At 41.8% G+C, this 18,914-nt stretch overlaps 1 long non-coding RNA gene across 1 annotated transcript in view; it reads right to left on the reverse strand.

Moving 5' to 3' along the window:
• Positions 1-14,975, reverse strand: part of LOC104847309 (uncharacterized) — a 253,473-nt gene extending 238,498 nt beyond the window's left edge. The window contains exon 1 of the long non-coding RNA XR_010320397.1: positions 11,508-14,975. This is a non-coding gene — a long non-coding RNA (uncharacterized LOC104847309). The remainder of the gene's footprint in view (positions 1-11,507) is intronic.
• Between the last annotated feature and the right edge of the window lie 3,939 nt (positions 14,976-18,914).

An 18,914-nucleotide genomic window follows, 5' to 3' on the forward strand; every position in this document is an offset into this window, starting at 1 on the left:
TGGTAACCCCTAATAAACTTTTATGTCTACACATTTGCTTGTTTTTGTAAAAGACGGCTTTTTGAATCTGAAAGTTCACGACAAGCCACAAGGGTGAATTCATGTGGTAGAAGTTATTTGCAATACATATATCCTACTACTGACTTGGTTCTGAAATACATAAAGAACAACCCAAAAAGGAAACAGGAAAAAGAAAGCAGACAGTTTGATAGAAAAATGAGCAAATACTTGAACACTGTATAAAAGATTTCTATATGGCCAAGAAACATATGAAAAGTGACAAACCTTCACTGGTTATCAGAGAAATTCTAATTAAAAGCCACAATGTGATACTATCCCCTACACGCCAGAATGGCTAAAACGGAAAAGATGGAAAATACCAACTATTGGGTATAACGTGGAGTAACTGGAGCTCTAATCTACCGCTAGTGGAAGTGTAATTTGGTACAACCAGTTTAAAAATGTTTTGTCCGTATCTACAAAAGCTGTGAACATACATATATCCCAGGACCCAGCAATTCTACTTCTAGATACATACCCAGTAGAAATGGGTACATATCTTCACCAAAACACATACACTTCTCAGCATCCGCTAAGGAATGAACACCTTCCTTAGGAATGTCTAACTTTTAAAGCATTATTCTCTGTCTGTTCTAAGGTGATGCCCATATATGATGATAAGTTTACACAGAAAAGTCTAGAGCTTTATGTGAAATTCCACAGCACATCTCTAGAGGCTCACGTTCTCATAGCTTCTGTCGCCTCTGCAGCCCCTGCTTCTGTCTGTCCGTCTGCTGGGCTGCACCACATGGAACCAGTTATGAAATTCAAGCCCATCTTACACTCGCCAAGGTCCTACTCACACAAAATTTGTATTAGCTTAAAAGAAAAGGTGTGTAGATAAGATACACAAGGGATTTAATTGCAGAAAACAAACCTTAAAATGAAATGGCTGGGAATGGTGGCCTCCCTTTGTAAAAAGGCTTCTCTGTACCGACTACGGGAAAATGCAGTTAAGATATGGGTCATGGGAAAAGGAGCGTTTGTAGCAATTTGGTAATCACTCAGACCACCTGTAAAAATGTTTTCATCCTTTTTCTCATACCTTACACAAAACAAAATTCCAGATGGATAGAATATTTAAAATTAAAATATGCAACCATAAAAATTTTAGAAGTTTTTATTTTCTTTTTATTGATAAAAGAGAAAGACTTTTTAAAAATCCCAAAATATGAAGGCTAAAACTGTTAAGATCTATAGATCTTTGGCATATCAAAAAGTATATGAAGAGAGTAAAAATACAGGCAAAAAGCTGAAAAAAAGCTTGCAGGCTAAGGATTTGAATAGAGATTTCTCGAAAGCAGATACAGAAACTGTCAACAAGCACAGGAAAAGAAGCGTAACCTCATTAGTCATCAGGGAAATGCAAATCTAAACTAAAGTGCACTATTATTTCAAAACCACTAAGATGGCTAAACTCAACAGGATGGACAACAAGTGTCGGCGACGATGTGGAGAAGCTGGAATACCGCTGGTGGAAATGTAAAATGATCCAATTGTTTTGGAAAATGGTTTGGCAATTCTGCAGAAAGTTAAACAGAGAATTCCCATACAACACAGCAATTGCACTCCTAGGTCTGTACCCGGAGAATCAAAAGCATGTTCACATACAAACTTACACAGAGGATTCCTAGTAGTGTTATTCATGACAGCCAAAATGTGGAGAGAACCCAAATGTCATGACCTGATAGACAGGATGTGGTATATTCATAGACTGGAACCACAAAAGGCACCAAGTACTGATACATGCCACAATATGGACGAACCTTCAGAACATTACGCTAAATGAAAGAAAAAAAAAAAAAAAATGAAAGAAGCCAAACACAAATGACCGCATCGTGCATGATTCCATTTACATGAAATGTCCAGAACAAACCAACACAGACAGAAGTAGATTAGTGGTTGCTACGGCTTGGAGGAAAGGAGTAATGAGGATGACTGTTAATACGCCTTTATTAACAAGGGCCTTTATTTACTGGGCACTGAAAATATTCTGAAGCTAGACAGTGGTGACTGTTGTGCCAAGTCTGTCCATATACTAAAAGCCACGGTATTGTGCATATTTTCAAAGGCAGTGTTACGGCAGGTAAATTGTATCTCAATAGAAATATTTGTGATTCCTAAAAGACTAACTTTTCAATTAACATATAGAACCTATAAATCAGTAGGGAAAAAACAATCCAATTTTAAAATGTCTCCCTCCAGAGCAAAGGGAATGGGGTACATTCCATCCACACAGCTTATTTTTTTATCTCTTCATTATTCAACTTCTATTCTCATCTTATGTAACTCTAAATTATACAAGTAATTGTCTCCAGTTTCCTTATCCCTGTTTTCACTATTTAACTAAATAAAGACAGCAACACAGTGTTTTTTATAAAAACCCACCCACATTCACTCAAATCATTTTTTAGCACTTCTTAGGTGCCAGGTACCAGGATGCTCTGACAGACACAACAGACAAGTTCCTCCCTGCATGGGCCTTCTATTTTTGTGAAGCAGGCAGATGATAAACCAGCCAACCAGCTCTTAATGTAACCTAACATTAAGGAGGGAAACATGTAATTTTGGAGCTATCTCAAGCTGTGTCTCTCTCACAAAGATTTCTCCGAATCTAGTGAAAAGTAAACACCTCGAAGGAACTCTGTGGGGCCAATAAATGTGAAAAAGCCATTACATTTCAGTTTTGTTTTGTTGCTTTCACCTGCTACCCTGTCATTATTTTTTAATAACATGATTATGGAGCTGACATCAAACTCCCACCACCCGCCTGAAAGAAAAAACCAAACCCGTAGCCATCGAGTCAATTCTGACTCAGAGACCCTATACGACAGAGTAGAACTGCCCCATAGGGTTTCCAGGGAGCAGCTGGTGTTAGGACACAATTCCCTCTTATAAGAATCTGAAAGCTGTTCACTGTGGATGTGGGAGGGACTCAGTAACACTTGCAGAGATTTCCACATGGGTGGGGTGCTCTAGTGTGAGCATCGGGGGAATGGACCCCATGTGCACTTTGCAGCCTTCTGCAGATTATGACACAACAAACATTCAGTCTTCATTGACCTACATCTTGTAAGAGAACAGAGGGAATTGTTAGACAGGACCCTTCGAAAATGCAGGGCAAGAAATTTTATTGTAACATTAAATGCCAAATAAAATCTTTCTACATTTTTCCCCCTTCCCTACCTCATTTCAAGGAGATAGCTGGACTCAGAGTATTGAAGCTCTGAAACTTCAAGACTCTGAAGAGTCTATGGTAAAAGCCTCAGCTCACTGGGGTGATCACACTGAGTGAACTGGAGCCCAGGGGAAGAGTGACAGTCAGATAGTAGGGTCCTAGACATTGGGAAGGGGAAGGATCTCCTTCTTGATAGTGCCCTGGAATAGGTTACAGCACCTCAAAGGCTGACGCAGGCACATAAGTAGACAAAACCTATTATGCTGTTGACAGCCCCACCAAGGTTCTCATGCTCCAGCCGAGAATGGAAACAGCAGGACGAATGCTTCTAGAGAGATCACCCACATAGGCTGAGGCAATGGGTGTGTTGAAGGTCTTCTCCAAGCACTGGTCCTTCATTAGACCCTGGGAATTATTGCATATCTGGATGAGGGAGTCCCCTAAAAGTAAGTGAGGTTAAAAACTCCCCTCAATTTTGTAAGCAGGTAGTTCTGAGCCTCAATTCATTTTATTTTTTAAAAAATAATGCTTTTTTTCATACATGATTTTGTGTAGACTCACACTTACAATTCGTATTACTCATTCATGCATTAAGTCAACAAAGATTTCCTGTATTAACAGCTACATATCAGACCCTAGGCCAGATGCTCTCGGTGATGAAATGACTTAGAGAAGTTGCCTCACTGCCTGGTGAGAGAAACGGCCAAGTTAACAGGTGTATCAGTCACGTATTGCTGTGTAACAAATGACTCCAAAATGTAGTGTCTTAAAAAAACAACCATTTACTAAGCTCACAATTTTTCAGGTTGTCAATTTGGGGTTCTTCTGATCTGGGCCAGCTACAGTGGCTCGTAGCAGGGCTTATTCATCTGTCTACAATTTGCTTCCAGCTCACCACCGAGCCAGTTTGCCTAAAATCAACTCAGTGAAACCACTAGATCATCTTTCCAATGGTCCCTCATCATTCAGCAGGCTGGCCTGGGGTCATTCCCACAGGTTCTCGGGGTTTAAGAGCAACAAAAGGGCAAGACTCAATGCAAAATCTTTTCAATTCTCTCCTTGTATCTTCTCTGCTACTATGTCAATGGCTGAAGCAACCATAAGGTCGGCCTTCAACAGGTAGAAGAAGACTCCTACTGCTAATGAAAGGTGCTCTGGAGTCTCATAGAAGGCATGGGCACAGAGAGAGGAAGAATGTGTAGTAAATGCAATTGTGTTTTATGCTGTGGTAAAGGGTTTCCTGGGTACAATGGTGTACAGAGCAAGAAGTGGACTCATCTACCAGGAGAAGATTCAGGGAAGACTACAACCAGGAAGTCATGCCTGAACCAAGTTGGGAATATGACTGAATAGTTAAGGGGTGAAAAAAGGCCGAGCATCCAGGAAGCCCCAGGTATTTTCCAGAGGCTTCAGTAAAAGGGGAAGGATGGCTTGATGAGAAAAGTCTGAGGAAACAGGCTGAAAACACTGGGGCATTTGTTATATTTGTGAACAGGCACAGATTATCTTTTGTTCTATTGTTTCCCTACCATTCCTGCCTCTTCTCTCCTTTGGGGTCACACAAAACAAGCCCCTACCATCCCCATGTGGAAACTTTTGTTTTCCTTGGAGAAGTCTCCTCCTTCCTCATCACCACCCCAACCTTCTTAATTTCTTCCTCAAATGGTCTCCCCATTTGCTGATTTCTCCTCTAAATGGCACCTTAAACAAAGGCAGAGTCTGTCATGGGCTTTCCCCAAGTCAACTCCCAAACTTCCCATTCTGGCTGACCACAAAACTCCTGAGTCTTAGGGCTTCTTGGTGAAGTCATGAGCCTAATCTTGCCAGTGGGGTCAGTTTTCTTCACCTTCACGCTTCACCAGGGAGAGTAGACCAGCAGACGGGAAGGGAGAGAACATCTCCTAGTCAGAGAGCAGAGCCTGTGTGAAGCCTCAGAGGCTAAGGAGACCTAAGAGGGGCTCAGAGTGGACATTTTATAACCAGAGCTGGAGAGACATGATTCCAACAGAGTCAAATGAGAGGACTGGGAGAAAGCAGCTGCCCATGATACTGTTATCATTCCCTGTGCTCTCTTTACCCACCAAAGGATAGTAACCCCTTTTACAGGGCACGGAAAAGTTGCAATTCATTTTTAGTATCTAATCTCCTTCTTCCTACACTGGTGCTAGCACTTCTCAAGCACCTACCTGACAGTTTCATGTTTTTCTGGTTGCCGTGTTTAGCTTCAAACCGGGCTCATGGAACTCAGCAGTGTCAGCAATGATGTCACACAGGATTACGGAAGCCTTGGTGCTAACTCAGATCTCAGCTGCTTTTTGAAAAGGGTGTCGACCTCAGGTCTTGTGGGAGAGAAACCGTAGCTACTGAATCAAGGAAATTCAGGAGCAAGCCAGAGTCCCCAAGTTATCAAAGGTTCATGCTGGGAGAAGGGATAAAGGTCCTTCAGAAGACCATTATGTTCGGACATCTTCACCCAAGCAGGATGAAACAGTGACACACGAGGAAAAGGCCTTTCTCTAAGACTCTAGATAAAGGTGAGGAAAAATTGTTCCAGATTGACGAGTGCTACAGAACAAAAGGTCTGACTTCCACCAGAAAAGAGAGCCATGGTAGGACAAGATGAAGGATTTGGGGTGAATGGATAAGGTCATAAGGAAGATTCTCCTGAGAAAGCACTTTCTGTCATTTAGTAGATAATTAAAAAAAAAATAACCAAAGTTTATTTTCTCAATAAGAAATGTAGGAATAAATGAGGGATGAAATGAAAGAATCCAATTGTAAGTTTGAGAGCTTTCCAGAATAGGTGCAGACAAGGCACACTATTGTTCTGGATCTGAACATGATGGAAGGGAAGGAAGCCAGTGGGCAACTGGGGCAGAGAGTATAGGATGGTGGAAAGGCTGGGTAGGAAGAAGCATACTTAATTATTATATTTTCTAATTAGATGGAATTAATATACCATGTGAAGAACTAAGGAAATTACTCAGGAGGTTCTGGGAGTGGTAGGTTGAAGAGCCCAGAACCCACATCGCTGAGGGCAGAAGAAGGGCTGTAGATTCCTCCCTAGATCCAGGAACTCCCCTTCCCCTCCTGTGTCTCCTGCCCACCTCCCTCAAGAGCCTAAAACAACCCCTAACCACAAACATGGCTACAGGATAGAATTTTTTATTTTCCTACTTTTCTTAACCTGAGCTTCATCTAGGATCAGTCATGTATCACTCTTTTCAGGCCAGTTTTGTTGCGCTCCCCACTACTATTACCTCTGCTGTCCTCCTCCACCCAGTGCTGCCCTCCACTGGCCCTGCTTCCTGCTGCTTCCTGCTTTTCTGACTGGCCTCTAATACCCTTTGAGAGATCTCCCACCCCATCTTCTGTCTGTCACTGGAGCTTACACTCCTCTCCCAAACTCCTTCTCTTTCTTCCTTAACTTGCCAATCCTTCCCTCAAACTCAGAAAAATACTGACCCTTATGCTGACATATACAAGACCCGCCCCCGCCCACAGGAGGCATGGTTGCGATTTGGCTACTAAGGTTTGTGCCATCAGACTCTCAAATGTGGACATCTGTTTCTGCCTCACCCTGAAGGACATGGTAATGGGCTTGTGTTCAGAGAAAGGCAATTTTAATCTCCTGGTGTAGGCTAGTTAAGGGTACGAGGAGAAGTTTTCAATTATACAGAAAAGTACAAATAACGCTGTCTCTTTAAGTATAATTCCTTCTATAAAAGCCTTCCCTTAAAAGTAGGATGAAACCAAGTTACAAAGAGGAGACCAATTCTCCTGTTTCAATGCTTACACTCTAAATTTACTAAAAAAAAATAACTTTCACAGAAAACAGCTCTTAGAGAAACCATGTATTATCATGAAGGTGCAGAGAATGAGGTAATTTCCATATTCCACAGGAGCAAATTCACTTCCATCCAACAAATGCAAAAAAATAATTTTTTTTTTTTAATGTGGCGATCCTCTGTTTATGTTATAAACTATCACTGGATAAACCTTTGGCTGCTAACTAAAAGGTTGGCAGTTGGAATCCACCAGCCGCTCCTTGGAAACCCTGTGGGGAGTTCTACTCTGTCCTACAGAGTTGCTATGAATTGGAATCTACTGAAAGAAAACTGGGAGTTTTTTTTTTTTTTTTTAAATCAATGTATTATAATTTTTTGGAGAACTATAGACTTTTGCTATAAGGTAGTACCATCATCGAAATTTTCTGGAGAAGACTTTATTGCCCAGAGTAAATTCCCTAAAGTATGGTCGGTGCCTGGGGAAGAAGAAAGAAACCATGGGGACTGTGGAAGTGGAGGATGGCGGTGATGGAGAGGCCTCCAGGGATCCCTAGACCAGAGACTTAGGTCACAGTTCAGACACCAGAGCCCAGACAGCTCATGTAAATTAACTCTCCATTATTGCAAGTCTCAACCCAAGAGGAAAGTGTCACTCAGGGTAGAACATGAGAACAAAAAGCCCAAGTTCCAAGCCCAGGAAGATTCCCCAAGTACCAGCGAGGTCTTTTTCAACAGCTTCCACTAGGCAGAATTCTCACTCATCAAATTACTCCAGAGATCAATAGGTCAAGTATGAGTATTTTACCCAAGTGTGTAAGGTCAAGGGGTTAGCCATGGTCTGGCAGACCAGACCAAAACATCTCACACCCCTGTCGGCAAAAGGCCCCTGGTCCTGAGACCGAGTTTTTGAAGAAAGTGAGTGCCATCAGGTCTGCCCTCAGTCTAACCAACACTGAGTTCCTGGTCAGCATCCTGGAGTCCTGGCAAGAAGAGCCAGGCACCTCCAGGAGCATCTGGAGGAGGAGACAGGGGCTGAAGAGGCTACCACACCTACTGGTGCTGCTGCACTTGTGGGAGATCTGGCTGCAGAGGGTGCAGGCATGGCCTCAAGGTCAAAGGAGAAAGCACCTGAAGACGTGCTAGGACTCTCAGACTGAGAGAAGCAGGATGTCTGGACTGCAAAATATGCACCCTTCAGGGAAGAACTTCATTCAGGCTTCTTAAACCCACCTCACCTGGAAGATCCATCCTTTTAGCCTTGTGCCCCTTCCACGCCCCCTCTAGTACATGGAGAGATCCAGCCCCAGAGCACCAGGGTGGAAGAAGCCCCAGGATAGCAGTCCGAAGACATGAGGTCTACTCAAAAGCCAAGGAGAGAAGAGGACAAGACTCATCTGCAGATGAGGTCTCAGGGCCCTGAGAATGAGCACAATGTTTGTAAGGAAAGAGAAATGGGATTTCAGTGGGACATGGAAGTCTGAGAAAGAGCCTCTGCAAAGATAGCTCTAAGGGAGGTGTGATTGTGAAGGTGGGCTGATCACTGAGTTCTTTGGAGTACAAGGTACCAGACAGAAGCCAGACTCTGGGGGGAACCTGCCTGCCGGTGAGCAGTGGGCTTAAAATCCTAAACCAGTGAGAATCGAATCCCTTCCCAGCAGCTTCTGCACAGATCAGTGATGTTTGCTTGGTCTTTCTCTTTTCTGTGGTCTAACCTGATCTGTCCTGAGATCAGAGAATTGGAATAGAAAAGCCTGACTGAGATAAAACGAGCAAAGAGAAGACAAGGCCTCCTAAATGTGGTGAAGACAGGACACAGATAACCAAAGGTGAGGATGGGAAGAAACAGATTGAGTTCCAAGTCCCATCCACAGTATCCCAGGGCCTGGGAATCCCTGGAAGTGCCAGAGGTGTGTACTCCCTGGGAGATGCGACCCCAAGTGTCAGAGGAAGCCCTATGGAGCAAGGAAGGGAGGGCAGGGCCTCTAGGATGGGCACTTCCATACAGGCTGCAAATGTGAATTTCTCAGAGTGACCATGACAGATCCTGAGAGGGACAGTTTGAGGCAAAGGAAAGTAAGTTTTCTGAAGAGGGGTGAATTCCACCTTCTCCTGATAATGAAACAGAAATCCCGTCCTGCTCAGAGGTACTGAGTAGGAGGGATTGTGAATTCCCATCCTGCACAGCGATTGGCTGGGAAGTTCGACTGTCTAAAGACAATGTGGCCAAAGTCTTTTTTATCTTTCAAAGATATATCTTTAACTTCCTGCAAATTCAATTCTGGAAAAAAGCCTAGAATATACAAGCATGGGTTTTTCAGGAGAGCAACAAGGGGAGAAGGTGATAGTGGCATATCAGAGAAGGAGAACAATAGTCTAATGGTCCCCGTGTTACTTAATGAATCACACATGGTGTCCAGCATTCTTCCTTATCTGTAGACATGTAAATGCAGTAGATGTTTTAGCAATAACTGAATTAATCCTCACAGAATTCTTTTTGGCCATTTCAAGGTATAGAGACCAGAAGAAGTCATTAGTTACAAGAGCAAGCAATAATTCGCTGATCTGAATTTTGTTCAATTTCTGTGTTTGCCCTTCATACATAGATAAAAGTCTCTGAATCTGGCATTGAAGACAGTGTTTTCTCTATTGTTATGGATTGAATAGTGTCCCCCAAAATGTGTGTCAACCTGGCCAGACCCTGATTCCCAGTATTGTGTGGTTGTCCTGCATTTTGTGATCTGATGTGATTACTTATGTGTTGTAAATTCTAACCTCTGTGATGTTAATGAGGTGGGATTAGAGGCAGTTAGGTTAATGAGGGAGGACACAATCTACAGGATTAGGGTGAGTCTTGAGTCAGTCTCTTGAGATACAACGAGAAAAGTGAGCAGAAATGAGAGGGACCTCATACCACCAAGGAAGAAGTGCCTGGAGTGGAGCACTTCCTTTTGACCCAGTGTCCATGAGCTGAGAATTTCCTAGGCCAGGGGAAGATAGATGACAAGGACTTTCCCCCAGAGCCACAAAGAGAGAAAGCTTTCTCCTAGAGCTGGTGCCCTGACTTCAAACTTCTTGCTTCTTAAACTGTGAGAGAATAAGTTTCTGTTTGTTAAAGCCATCCACTTGTGGTATCTCTGCTATAGCCACACTAGATAACTAAAAAACACATAAATAAAATAGTCAAAACAGAAAAAAAGTTTCAAATATACACACATACACGTATGATGTTATTAACTTTAAGAGGTTTTACATTCTTATAACACATTTAACAAGAGATTTGTATACAGAAGTTATAATAAGAGCCAGCCCCACATAAGTATATTGTACCTGCTCCCCCAAAGTGTCCAGTGTCCAAAGATACATATGTACCCTTTTACACACTGCTTTTTGCCGGGACACACGTAAGGACATCCATTTGTTTGTTTTTATGGAAATTAGGTCACACTCTACCCATGTTTTTCTCTGAATCACTCTTCACTTGACAATTTCTCATGGTTCCTCTAAATCAGCAGACATGGAAGAAGCACTCTTTTTGGTTCGTCTCATTTTTAACTCCCACCACTCTTCTGTCAGTTTGTTGTACTGTGGTGGCTTGCATGTTGCTGTGATGTTGGAAGCTTTGCCACTGGTATTTCAAATACCACCAGGTTCACCCATGGTAGACAGCTTTGAGTGGAGCTCTGGATTTAGACAGACTAGGAAAAAGGACCTGGTGATCTATTTCTAAAAAAAAAAAAACTGGCCAGTGAAATCTTACGAATAGTACTGGAACACTGCCTGATTGAATGACAGAGGATAACCCCTTAGGTTGGAAGGCACTCAAAATACGAGTGGGGAAGAGCTACCTCCTCAAAGTAGATCCCACTTTAATGACATTTGCTGATGGGGCACAACTCATAATGAGAAGAAACTGACACAAATATCCATTAATAACCAGAACGTGGAATGAAGGAATTATGAATCTAGGGAAATTGGAAGTCATCAAAAATGAAATGGAATGCATAAAGGTCAATCATCCTAGGCATTAGTGAGCTGAAATAGCTTGGTTTTGGACATTTTAAACTAGACAATGGTATGTTCTACTATGCCAGGATTGAGATACTGAAGAGAACGTCATCATATTCATCGATAAAAAGAACATTTCAAGATCTGTTCTGAAGTACAACACTACGAGCAATAGGATAATATCCACAGGCCTACCAGGAAGACCAGTTAATAAGACTATTATTCAAATTTACACACAAATCATGAATGTGAAAGATGAAGAAGTTGAAGGTTTTTACCAAGTTCTGCAGTTTGAAACTGATCAAACATGATGCATTGATGAATCAAGATGTACTGATAATTACGTGATTGGAATGCGAAGTTGAAAACAAAGCAGACAAATCAGCAGTTGGAAAATAAGGTATTGATGATAGAAATGACAATGAAGCTTACATGATAGAATTTGGCAAGACCAATGACTTATTCATTGCACATACCTTTCATCAGGAACATAAACGGTGACTATACTCATGAACCATTCCAGGCAGAATAGACAGGAATCAAATTTGTGGAAGGTGATGATGGAGAAGGTCAATATCATGAGTCAGAAGCAGGCCAGGGGCTGACTGCAGAACAGATGATCAGTTGCTCATATTCACGTTCAAGTTGAAGCTGAAGAAAATTAAAACAAGTCCATGAGTCAAAGTATGTCCTTGAGTATATCAAACCTGAATTTAGAGACCATCTCAAGAATAGATTTGATGCACTGCACACTAAGGATCGAGGACCAGATTAGTTGTGGGATGATAGCAAGGACATCATATATGAAAAAAACAGTCATTAGAAAGACAGGAAAGAAAGCAAAGACCAAAGAGGATGTCACAAGAGACTCTGAATCTTGCTCTTGAATGTACAGTAGCTAAAGAGAATGGAAGGAAAAATAAAGTAAAAGAGCTCAATAGAATACCTGAAAGGGAAGCTGGAGAAGACAAAGTATGATAATATAATGTGAACAGATCTGGAGTTAGAAAACCAAAAGGGAAGAAAACACCTGGCATTTCTCAAGCTGAAAGAACTGAAGGAAATATTCAAGCCTCTAGGTGCAATACTGAAGGATTCTATGGGCAAAATATCGAACAACACAGGAAACATCAAAAGTAGATGGAAGGAATACACAGACTCAATACACCAAAAACAATTGGTCGACGTTCAACCATTTCAGGAGGTAGCATAGGATCAAGAGCTGATGGTACTGAAGGAAGAACTCCAAGCTGCACTGAAGGCATTGGCAAAAAAAATGGCTCCAGGAATTGATAGAGTACCAAATGAGATGTTTCAACACATGGATGCAGTGCTGGAGGCGCTCACTTGTCTATTCCAATATATTTGGAAGACAGCTACCTGACCAAATGACTGGAAGAGATCTATATGTGTGCCCATTCCAAAGAGAGGTGGTCCAACGCAATGAGGAAATTATCGCGCAACATCATTAACATCACACGCAAGAAAAATTTTGCTGAATATAATTTAAAAACAATTGCAGCAGTACACAGACAGGGAACTACCAAAAATTCAAGCTGGATTCAGAGGAAGACATGGAATGTGGGATATCATTTCTGATGTCTGATGGATCTTGGCTGAAAGTAGAGAATATCAGTAAGATGTTTACCTATTTTTGTTTACTATACAAGCACACTCAACTGTGTGGCTCATGACAAATTATGGATAGCTTACCAAAGAATGGGAATTCCAGAACACTTAACTGTAGTCATGCGGAATATCTACGTAGACCAAGAGGCAGTCATTTGAGTAGGGCAAGGGGATACTGTCTGGTTTAAAATGAGAAAGTTATGTGTCATGGTGGTATCCTTTCACCATACTTACTCAATCTGTATGCTGAGCAAATAATCTGAGAAGCTGGTCTGTAAGAAGAAGAACATGGCATTAGTTTTGGAGAAAGATTCACTAACAACCTATGATATGGAGCTGATACGACCTTGCTTGCTGAAAGTAAAGAGGACTTGAAGCAGTTACTGATGAAGAGCAACCACTACAGCCTTCAGTATGGATTACACCTCAACATAAAGAAAACAAAAATCCTCACAACTGGACCAGTAAGCAACACCATGATAAATAGAGAAAATACTGAAGTCATCGAGCAATTCTTTTTACTTGAATCCATAATCAATGCCCACAGATGCAGCAGTCAAGAATTCAAACAATGTATTGCATTGGGCAAATCTATTGCAAAAGACCTCCTTAAAGTGTTGTGAAGGAAAGATGTCACTTTGAGGACTAAGGTGTGCCTGAGCAAAGCCATGATATTTTCTATCACCTCACATGCTTGAGCAAGTTAGACAATGAATACGGAAAACCGAAGAACTGATTCATTTAAAATATGGTGTTGGCAAAGAATACTGAATATACCATGGACTGCCAGAAGAATAAACAAAACCATCTTGGAAGAAGTACACCAAGAATGTACCTTAGAAGCAAGGATGGCGAGACTTCGTCTCACGTGCCTTGGACATATTTTCAGGAGGGACCTGTCCCAGGAGAGGCTCATCATGCTTGGAAAAGCTGAGGGTCAGAAAAAAAGAGGAAGGCGCTCAACAACATGAACTGACACACTGGCTGCAAGAATGGGCTCAAACATAGCAATGATTGTGAGGATGGTTCAGGATCAGGCAGTGTTTCATTCTGTTTTACACAGGATCGATGGCATCTAACAGCAACAACAACTAACATATGCACGTATGCATATATATGTGTGTGTGTGTGTCTGTGTGTATACCCATTGCCATCGAGTCGGTTCCAACTCATAGTGACCCTACAGGACAGAGTAGAACTGCCCCACAGAGTTCCCAAGGAGTGCCTGGTGGATTCGAACTGCTAACCTTTTGTTAGCAGCTATACCTATTAACCATTATGCAACTAGGGTTTCCATATATATATATACACAAACACACACACATATACACACACTCATATATATGTGTATATATATACATGTTCTCTTCACTAGTTTTGCACCTCTACAGATCCCAGGCTAAGACATTTGGTACCTACACTGGTTCTAGAGGAACCAAATCTTAAGGATGAGTTTTCTGAATTGATTCTCAAGTCTGGCTAGTCTTAAAGGCACTGATGACTGTCTCCAGAAGTAAACAGGCTATTGCTAATCCATGGTGTGAGGTGACAATAGAAATACACAAAATAATACTACCACTGGATCAAATACTTGTGAGAGACAAGGCTCTGCCTGATTATATATTTGATACTTTTCTATAATTTTGTCAGAATAAGAATAATAAGGAAGCTGCTTGGTTGGTCCTGCTTTTGCTAGCCACACTGGTGAATGAAAGAAATGGACTCAAAGCTCAAGCACCACATACAAGATCTGAAAGCTGCCACTTGTGCCCAGAAAGAAAACCATATTTCTTATAGTAACAAGGCTAATGCTGCCAAAAATAAACTCAGATTCTTATCTTAAGAGTGACTGAATTAAAGCGCCAGTTGAATATCCAGCCTCAAATGGTGTCCGAAGTTAAAGTGAGGGCACTGATTGGGAAGAAATGGGATCCTGAAACTTGGGATGAGGACATATGGGCAGACAGTCAGGAAGCGGGGGACAATGAACCTCCAATTTCCGTTGAATCGCTCTTCCTAACAGAACCAGACCACTTACTCCCATCTGAAGAGATTCTCTAACTTTGCCTGCTAAGGCACCCTTCCCAGTAAAACAATTATCCCTTCCACCTCCATCTGATGAGATTACCCCAGCTGTGCCTGAAGTGTCTTGTTTGAGTTATCTCCTGGGGTGGGATCTGGGGCATTGCCTGGGGCATCACCGTAGGCAGATGCCTTATAAGACAGGGCTGAACATCCCACTGCCACTGCCCATTTTTGCTTCTAGACCTATACCTAGACTTCAGTCCCAACAAGCCCCAAAAGGTGAACTATGAAGTGTGACCCAGGAAAAGCTATGCTAAACTCCAAAAGAACTGCTTGATTTTTCTAATACATACATACAGAAACCTGGTGAATATGTGTGGGAATGGCTATTCTGGGTGTGGGATAATGGTGCAAGCAACATAAAGGTGGAGTACTCTGAGTTTATTGATATAGGCCCAAGAAGCACAGATTCTTCACTCAGTGTTTCAGCTTGAGAGGTTAGAAAAGGATCTCATAGTTTATTTGGCTGGTTTACTGAAGCACGTATTAAGTGGTGGTCTACAATAAATCAAGTGGAAATGGCAGATCTGCCACTGTGTAATGTAGGAGAAGGTATCCAAAGGCTGAGGGAAATTGGCATGTTTGAATGGATTTATTAGGCTGGACCCACAGACCCACACACGGAGTGCCCAGAGGGCTCTCTTTTTACCATAGCGGTGAGGTCCAAATTTGTGAAGCAAGCCCCAGCATTACTGAAGACTTCTGTGGTTGTTATTTTATGTAAGTAAGAGTCCACAGTGAGAACTGCCCTAACTGAATTAAGACACCTAACTACAATGCAGCTGACTGGTCCCCATGGTGGTAGCAGCCAAGTGGTGGCACTCAATCAACAAAGACAAGGTGGGTGTGGTTACCATAACAGACAGTAGAGTCAAAGCAGTAATCAGAATAGTCTGCTCACATGGATTTATAGAATTGGCTACTTAGTCATAGTGTCCCTGGGAGTGAAAGAGTTGGGAAATGTACATCTCCTGGTACCTAGTGTCTTAGATATCTAGTGCTCCTGTAACAGAAATACCACAAATGGATGACTTTAACAAAGAAAATTATTCCCTCACAGTCTAGTAGGCTATAAGTCCAAATTCAGGGTGCCAACTCCAGGGGAAGGCTTTTTCTCTCTGTCACTCCTAGGGGAAGGTCTTTGTCACCAATCTTCCCCTGGACAAGAAGGTTCTCAGCACAGGGATCCTAGGTCCATAGGATGCACTGCTCCTGACACTTCTTTCTTGGTGGTACTGAGGTCCCCCTGTCTCTCTGCTCTTTTCTCTTTTATATCTCAAAAGAGATTGACTTAAAACACAACTTAATGTTGTAGATTGAGCCCTGCCTCCTTAACATAACTGCTTCAAATCTTCGCTCATTAACATCATAGAGGTAGGATTTACAATACATTGGAAAATCACATCAGCCGACAAAATGGTGGATAATCGCACAATACTGGGAAGCATGGCCTAGTCAAGGTGATATATACATTTTGGGAAGACAGAATTTAATCCGTAACACCTAGTATGCAGCTATCAACCTGTTAATGCCTTTTTCTCCATACCTGTTTCAAAGTATCACCAGAAACAGTGTGCCTTCTCTCTGACCAGAGTATATAAGGACCAAATAATATAGAGGAATCTCTGTTACGTTTTCTCCATCTTACCGTTATTTGGCCTCATAGGCAGACCCAGTCACTTAATTGCACGGCAGAAGGAAGAGATTAAAGCCCCAACATTCTTGCCAGTGGACCAGGAAGGTAGCTGCTCAGACATCAGAGAGCCTCAGAGAGACAGAGACCAGGTGGCTCAAGAGAGGATACCAAAAAGTTGTTTTTCATACCCTCCCCCACTCCCACAGTTGCATATGCTTTGCTCTGACCCTAAGAAGTAGATCAATCCTTTGAGAACTGCATTATGGGTTAGAACACCAACAAGGTCCCAGACTGAGTGACACTCCCATAGATTACATCCAAATATCACTGCAAAGTCTTCAAAATCTGAACTGACATCTGAGCCACAGCATACAGAAGTTGGGAAAGAACCTGCAGCCTGAACATAACTGGGTCAAGTGATTCCTAAAACAAACAACATCGACATTTTCTGTAAGATTGAAGTAAGACACAGTCTTGGAATCATAGACAAAAACTTTAAAAAGCTACTTTAACCACGCTCAAAGAAGTAACAGGCACAACTTAGAAAAATAGAAAAATACATAGAAACCATTCACAAATGAAAATTTTAGACAGGAAAAATAGAAAAATAGAGATAAAAAATTCACTTGATCAGCTCTACAGCGGAATGCTGTTGACAGACAAAAGGATCAATGAGATGAAAATAGTTCAATTGAAAATATCCAATCTGAAAACAGAGAATATTGAAAAAAAAATGAACAGAGCCTCAAAAAAATCCAAAAATATCTAACGTTTATTTATTGGAATTCCATAAGGTGTAGAGAAAATATGTGGTGTAGAAAAAAGTATTTGAAGAAATACTGGCTCAACACTCCCAATTTGTTGAAAGACATAAACTTACAGATTCAAGAAGCTATGCAAACTCCAACAAGTTAAACTCACATAATTTTACACCCAAATGCCTCACTGCCAACTGTGGAATAACAAGGACCAACTCATTTCATACAGGAAAAACAATTGGAATGACTCTGTATTCATCATCAGAAGCCATGGAGGCCAAAAGGCTGTGAAAACATTTTTTCAACACTGAAAGAAAAGAAACATTAACCCAGCTTTCTATATCCTGTTATTTCTTTCATGAGTAAAGGAAAAATACTGACATTCTCAGGTGAAGGAAAGTTAAGAGAATTCATTGCCACCAGACTTGTTGTAAATGAAACGCTAAAGAAGTTCTTCAGGTGGTAGACTTGGAATTTCAGGAATTACGGAAAGGAACAAAGTCGAAAGTACCTTCTTAAGTTCACCCTTCAGCCAAAGATTAGACAGGTCTGTAAAACAAACAATAACACACATGAGGTAAGTGTTTCTTAGTTCAATCATGTGTATGAGACCAAAAGTGCAAAACCTGCCCAAAAGCACAGAAAAGAGGGCAGGATGGAACAGGAATCATGGCGGATGGAAATGGGGAACTGGAACATAGGAGAGTGTTGACACATCATGAGGATTGCAACCAATGTCACAAAACAATTGTGTATAAATGGTTGAACGAGAAACTAACTTGCTCTGTAAAGTTTCAAGTAAAGCACAACAACAAAAAAAAAAGGGGTAGGTATCTGGGTAAACACATTATGCCATCCCTGCAATCACTGCACAACACGGCGCAGGAGTCTCCTCTTTGGAAAGATTTTCTAGCCTGTTCGGAACACTTTGGAATACACTCTTGGTGGCAAATTAGTATTAGAGAATGGGGTTAATTTTGAAAATACCTGAGATGTCTGTACTCAATATGGTGAATAAACTGGATAGTAATGTTTTCAAAGCTAAATGAGGTGTTCTAACAACAAAAAAAATAGGCCTGAATTCCTATGTGGGCCATGAGCCTGCTCCAAAGGCCTTCTGCAGAGAGGCATTTCAGGCACTTCCAGAGCAGCAGGAGCACTGGGGAATGCATGTATCAACCTCCTCCAGGGCCTTCTCTGAGGGGGAAGTAACTGATTTAGTACTAAGCTTAAAAAAAAGCTTAGTGGTTCATAAATAGTCATTCTGCATAAGGTCTTCAGGTTCAAGTCTGTAATCCAGCTGGGATTCTGTGTGTGCTGCATCTCTGCATCAAAAGAACAAACTTCTACAAGCAGAATGCCAGGAGAGAGGCGGTTGGGCAGCTGGGGGCGGGGGGTGCTGTGCAGACAGGGGTGCCCGAGGGAGGCACAATATAGTCATTCTGCACGGGGTCTAGTCATTCTGCATAAGAATTAGAATGCTTCCATCAGTGCACAATAGTTTACATGCAGGACATAAACAAAGTGACTCAAGGACAAAGTCGAGCAGTAAACCAATCCACTCCCTGTCAGTCCTTACCTGAGAGGGTCCTCGTGAGGATTTCCGGGGATGGAGAAGGACACAGTAAACGTTGAATTATTTTACCTCTTCCTTCCTCAAGAAATAGATCTCAAGCCCCAAACTCCTCTTCTGGTCTATATTTAAGCTGTATAATAAAACTGGGAACCAGGCAATCAGCCCTGAGCAGACAGACCCAGAAGTATTTCCAGTGCCC

This window comes from Loxodonta africana, unplaced genomic scaffold (assembly GCF_030014295.1).
Source record: "Loxodonta africana isolate mLoxAfr1 unplaced genomic scaffold, mLoxAfr1.hap2 scaffold_48, whole genome shotgun sequence".
Taxonomy (NCBI): Eukaryota; Metazoa; Chordata; class Mammalia; order Proboscidea; family Elephantidae; genus Loxodonta; species Loxodonta africana.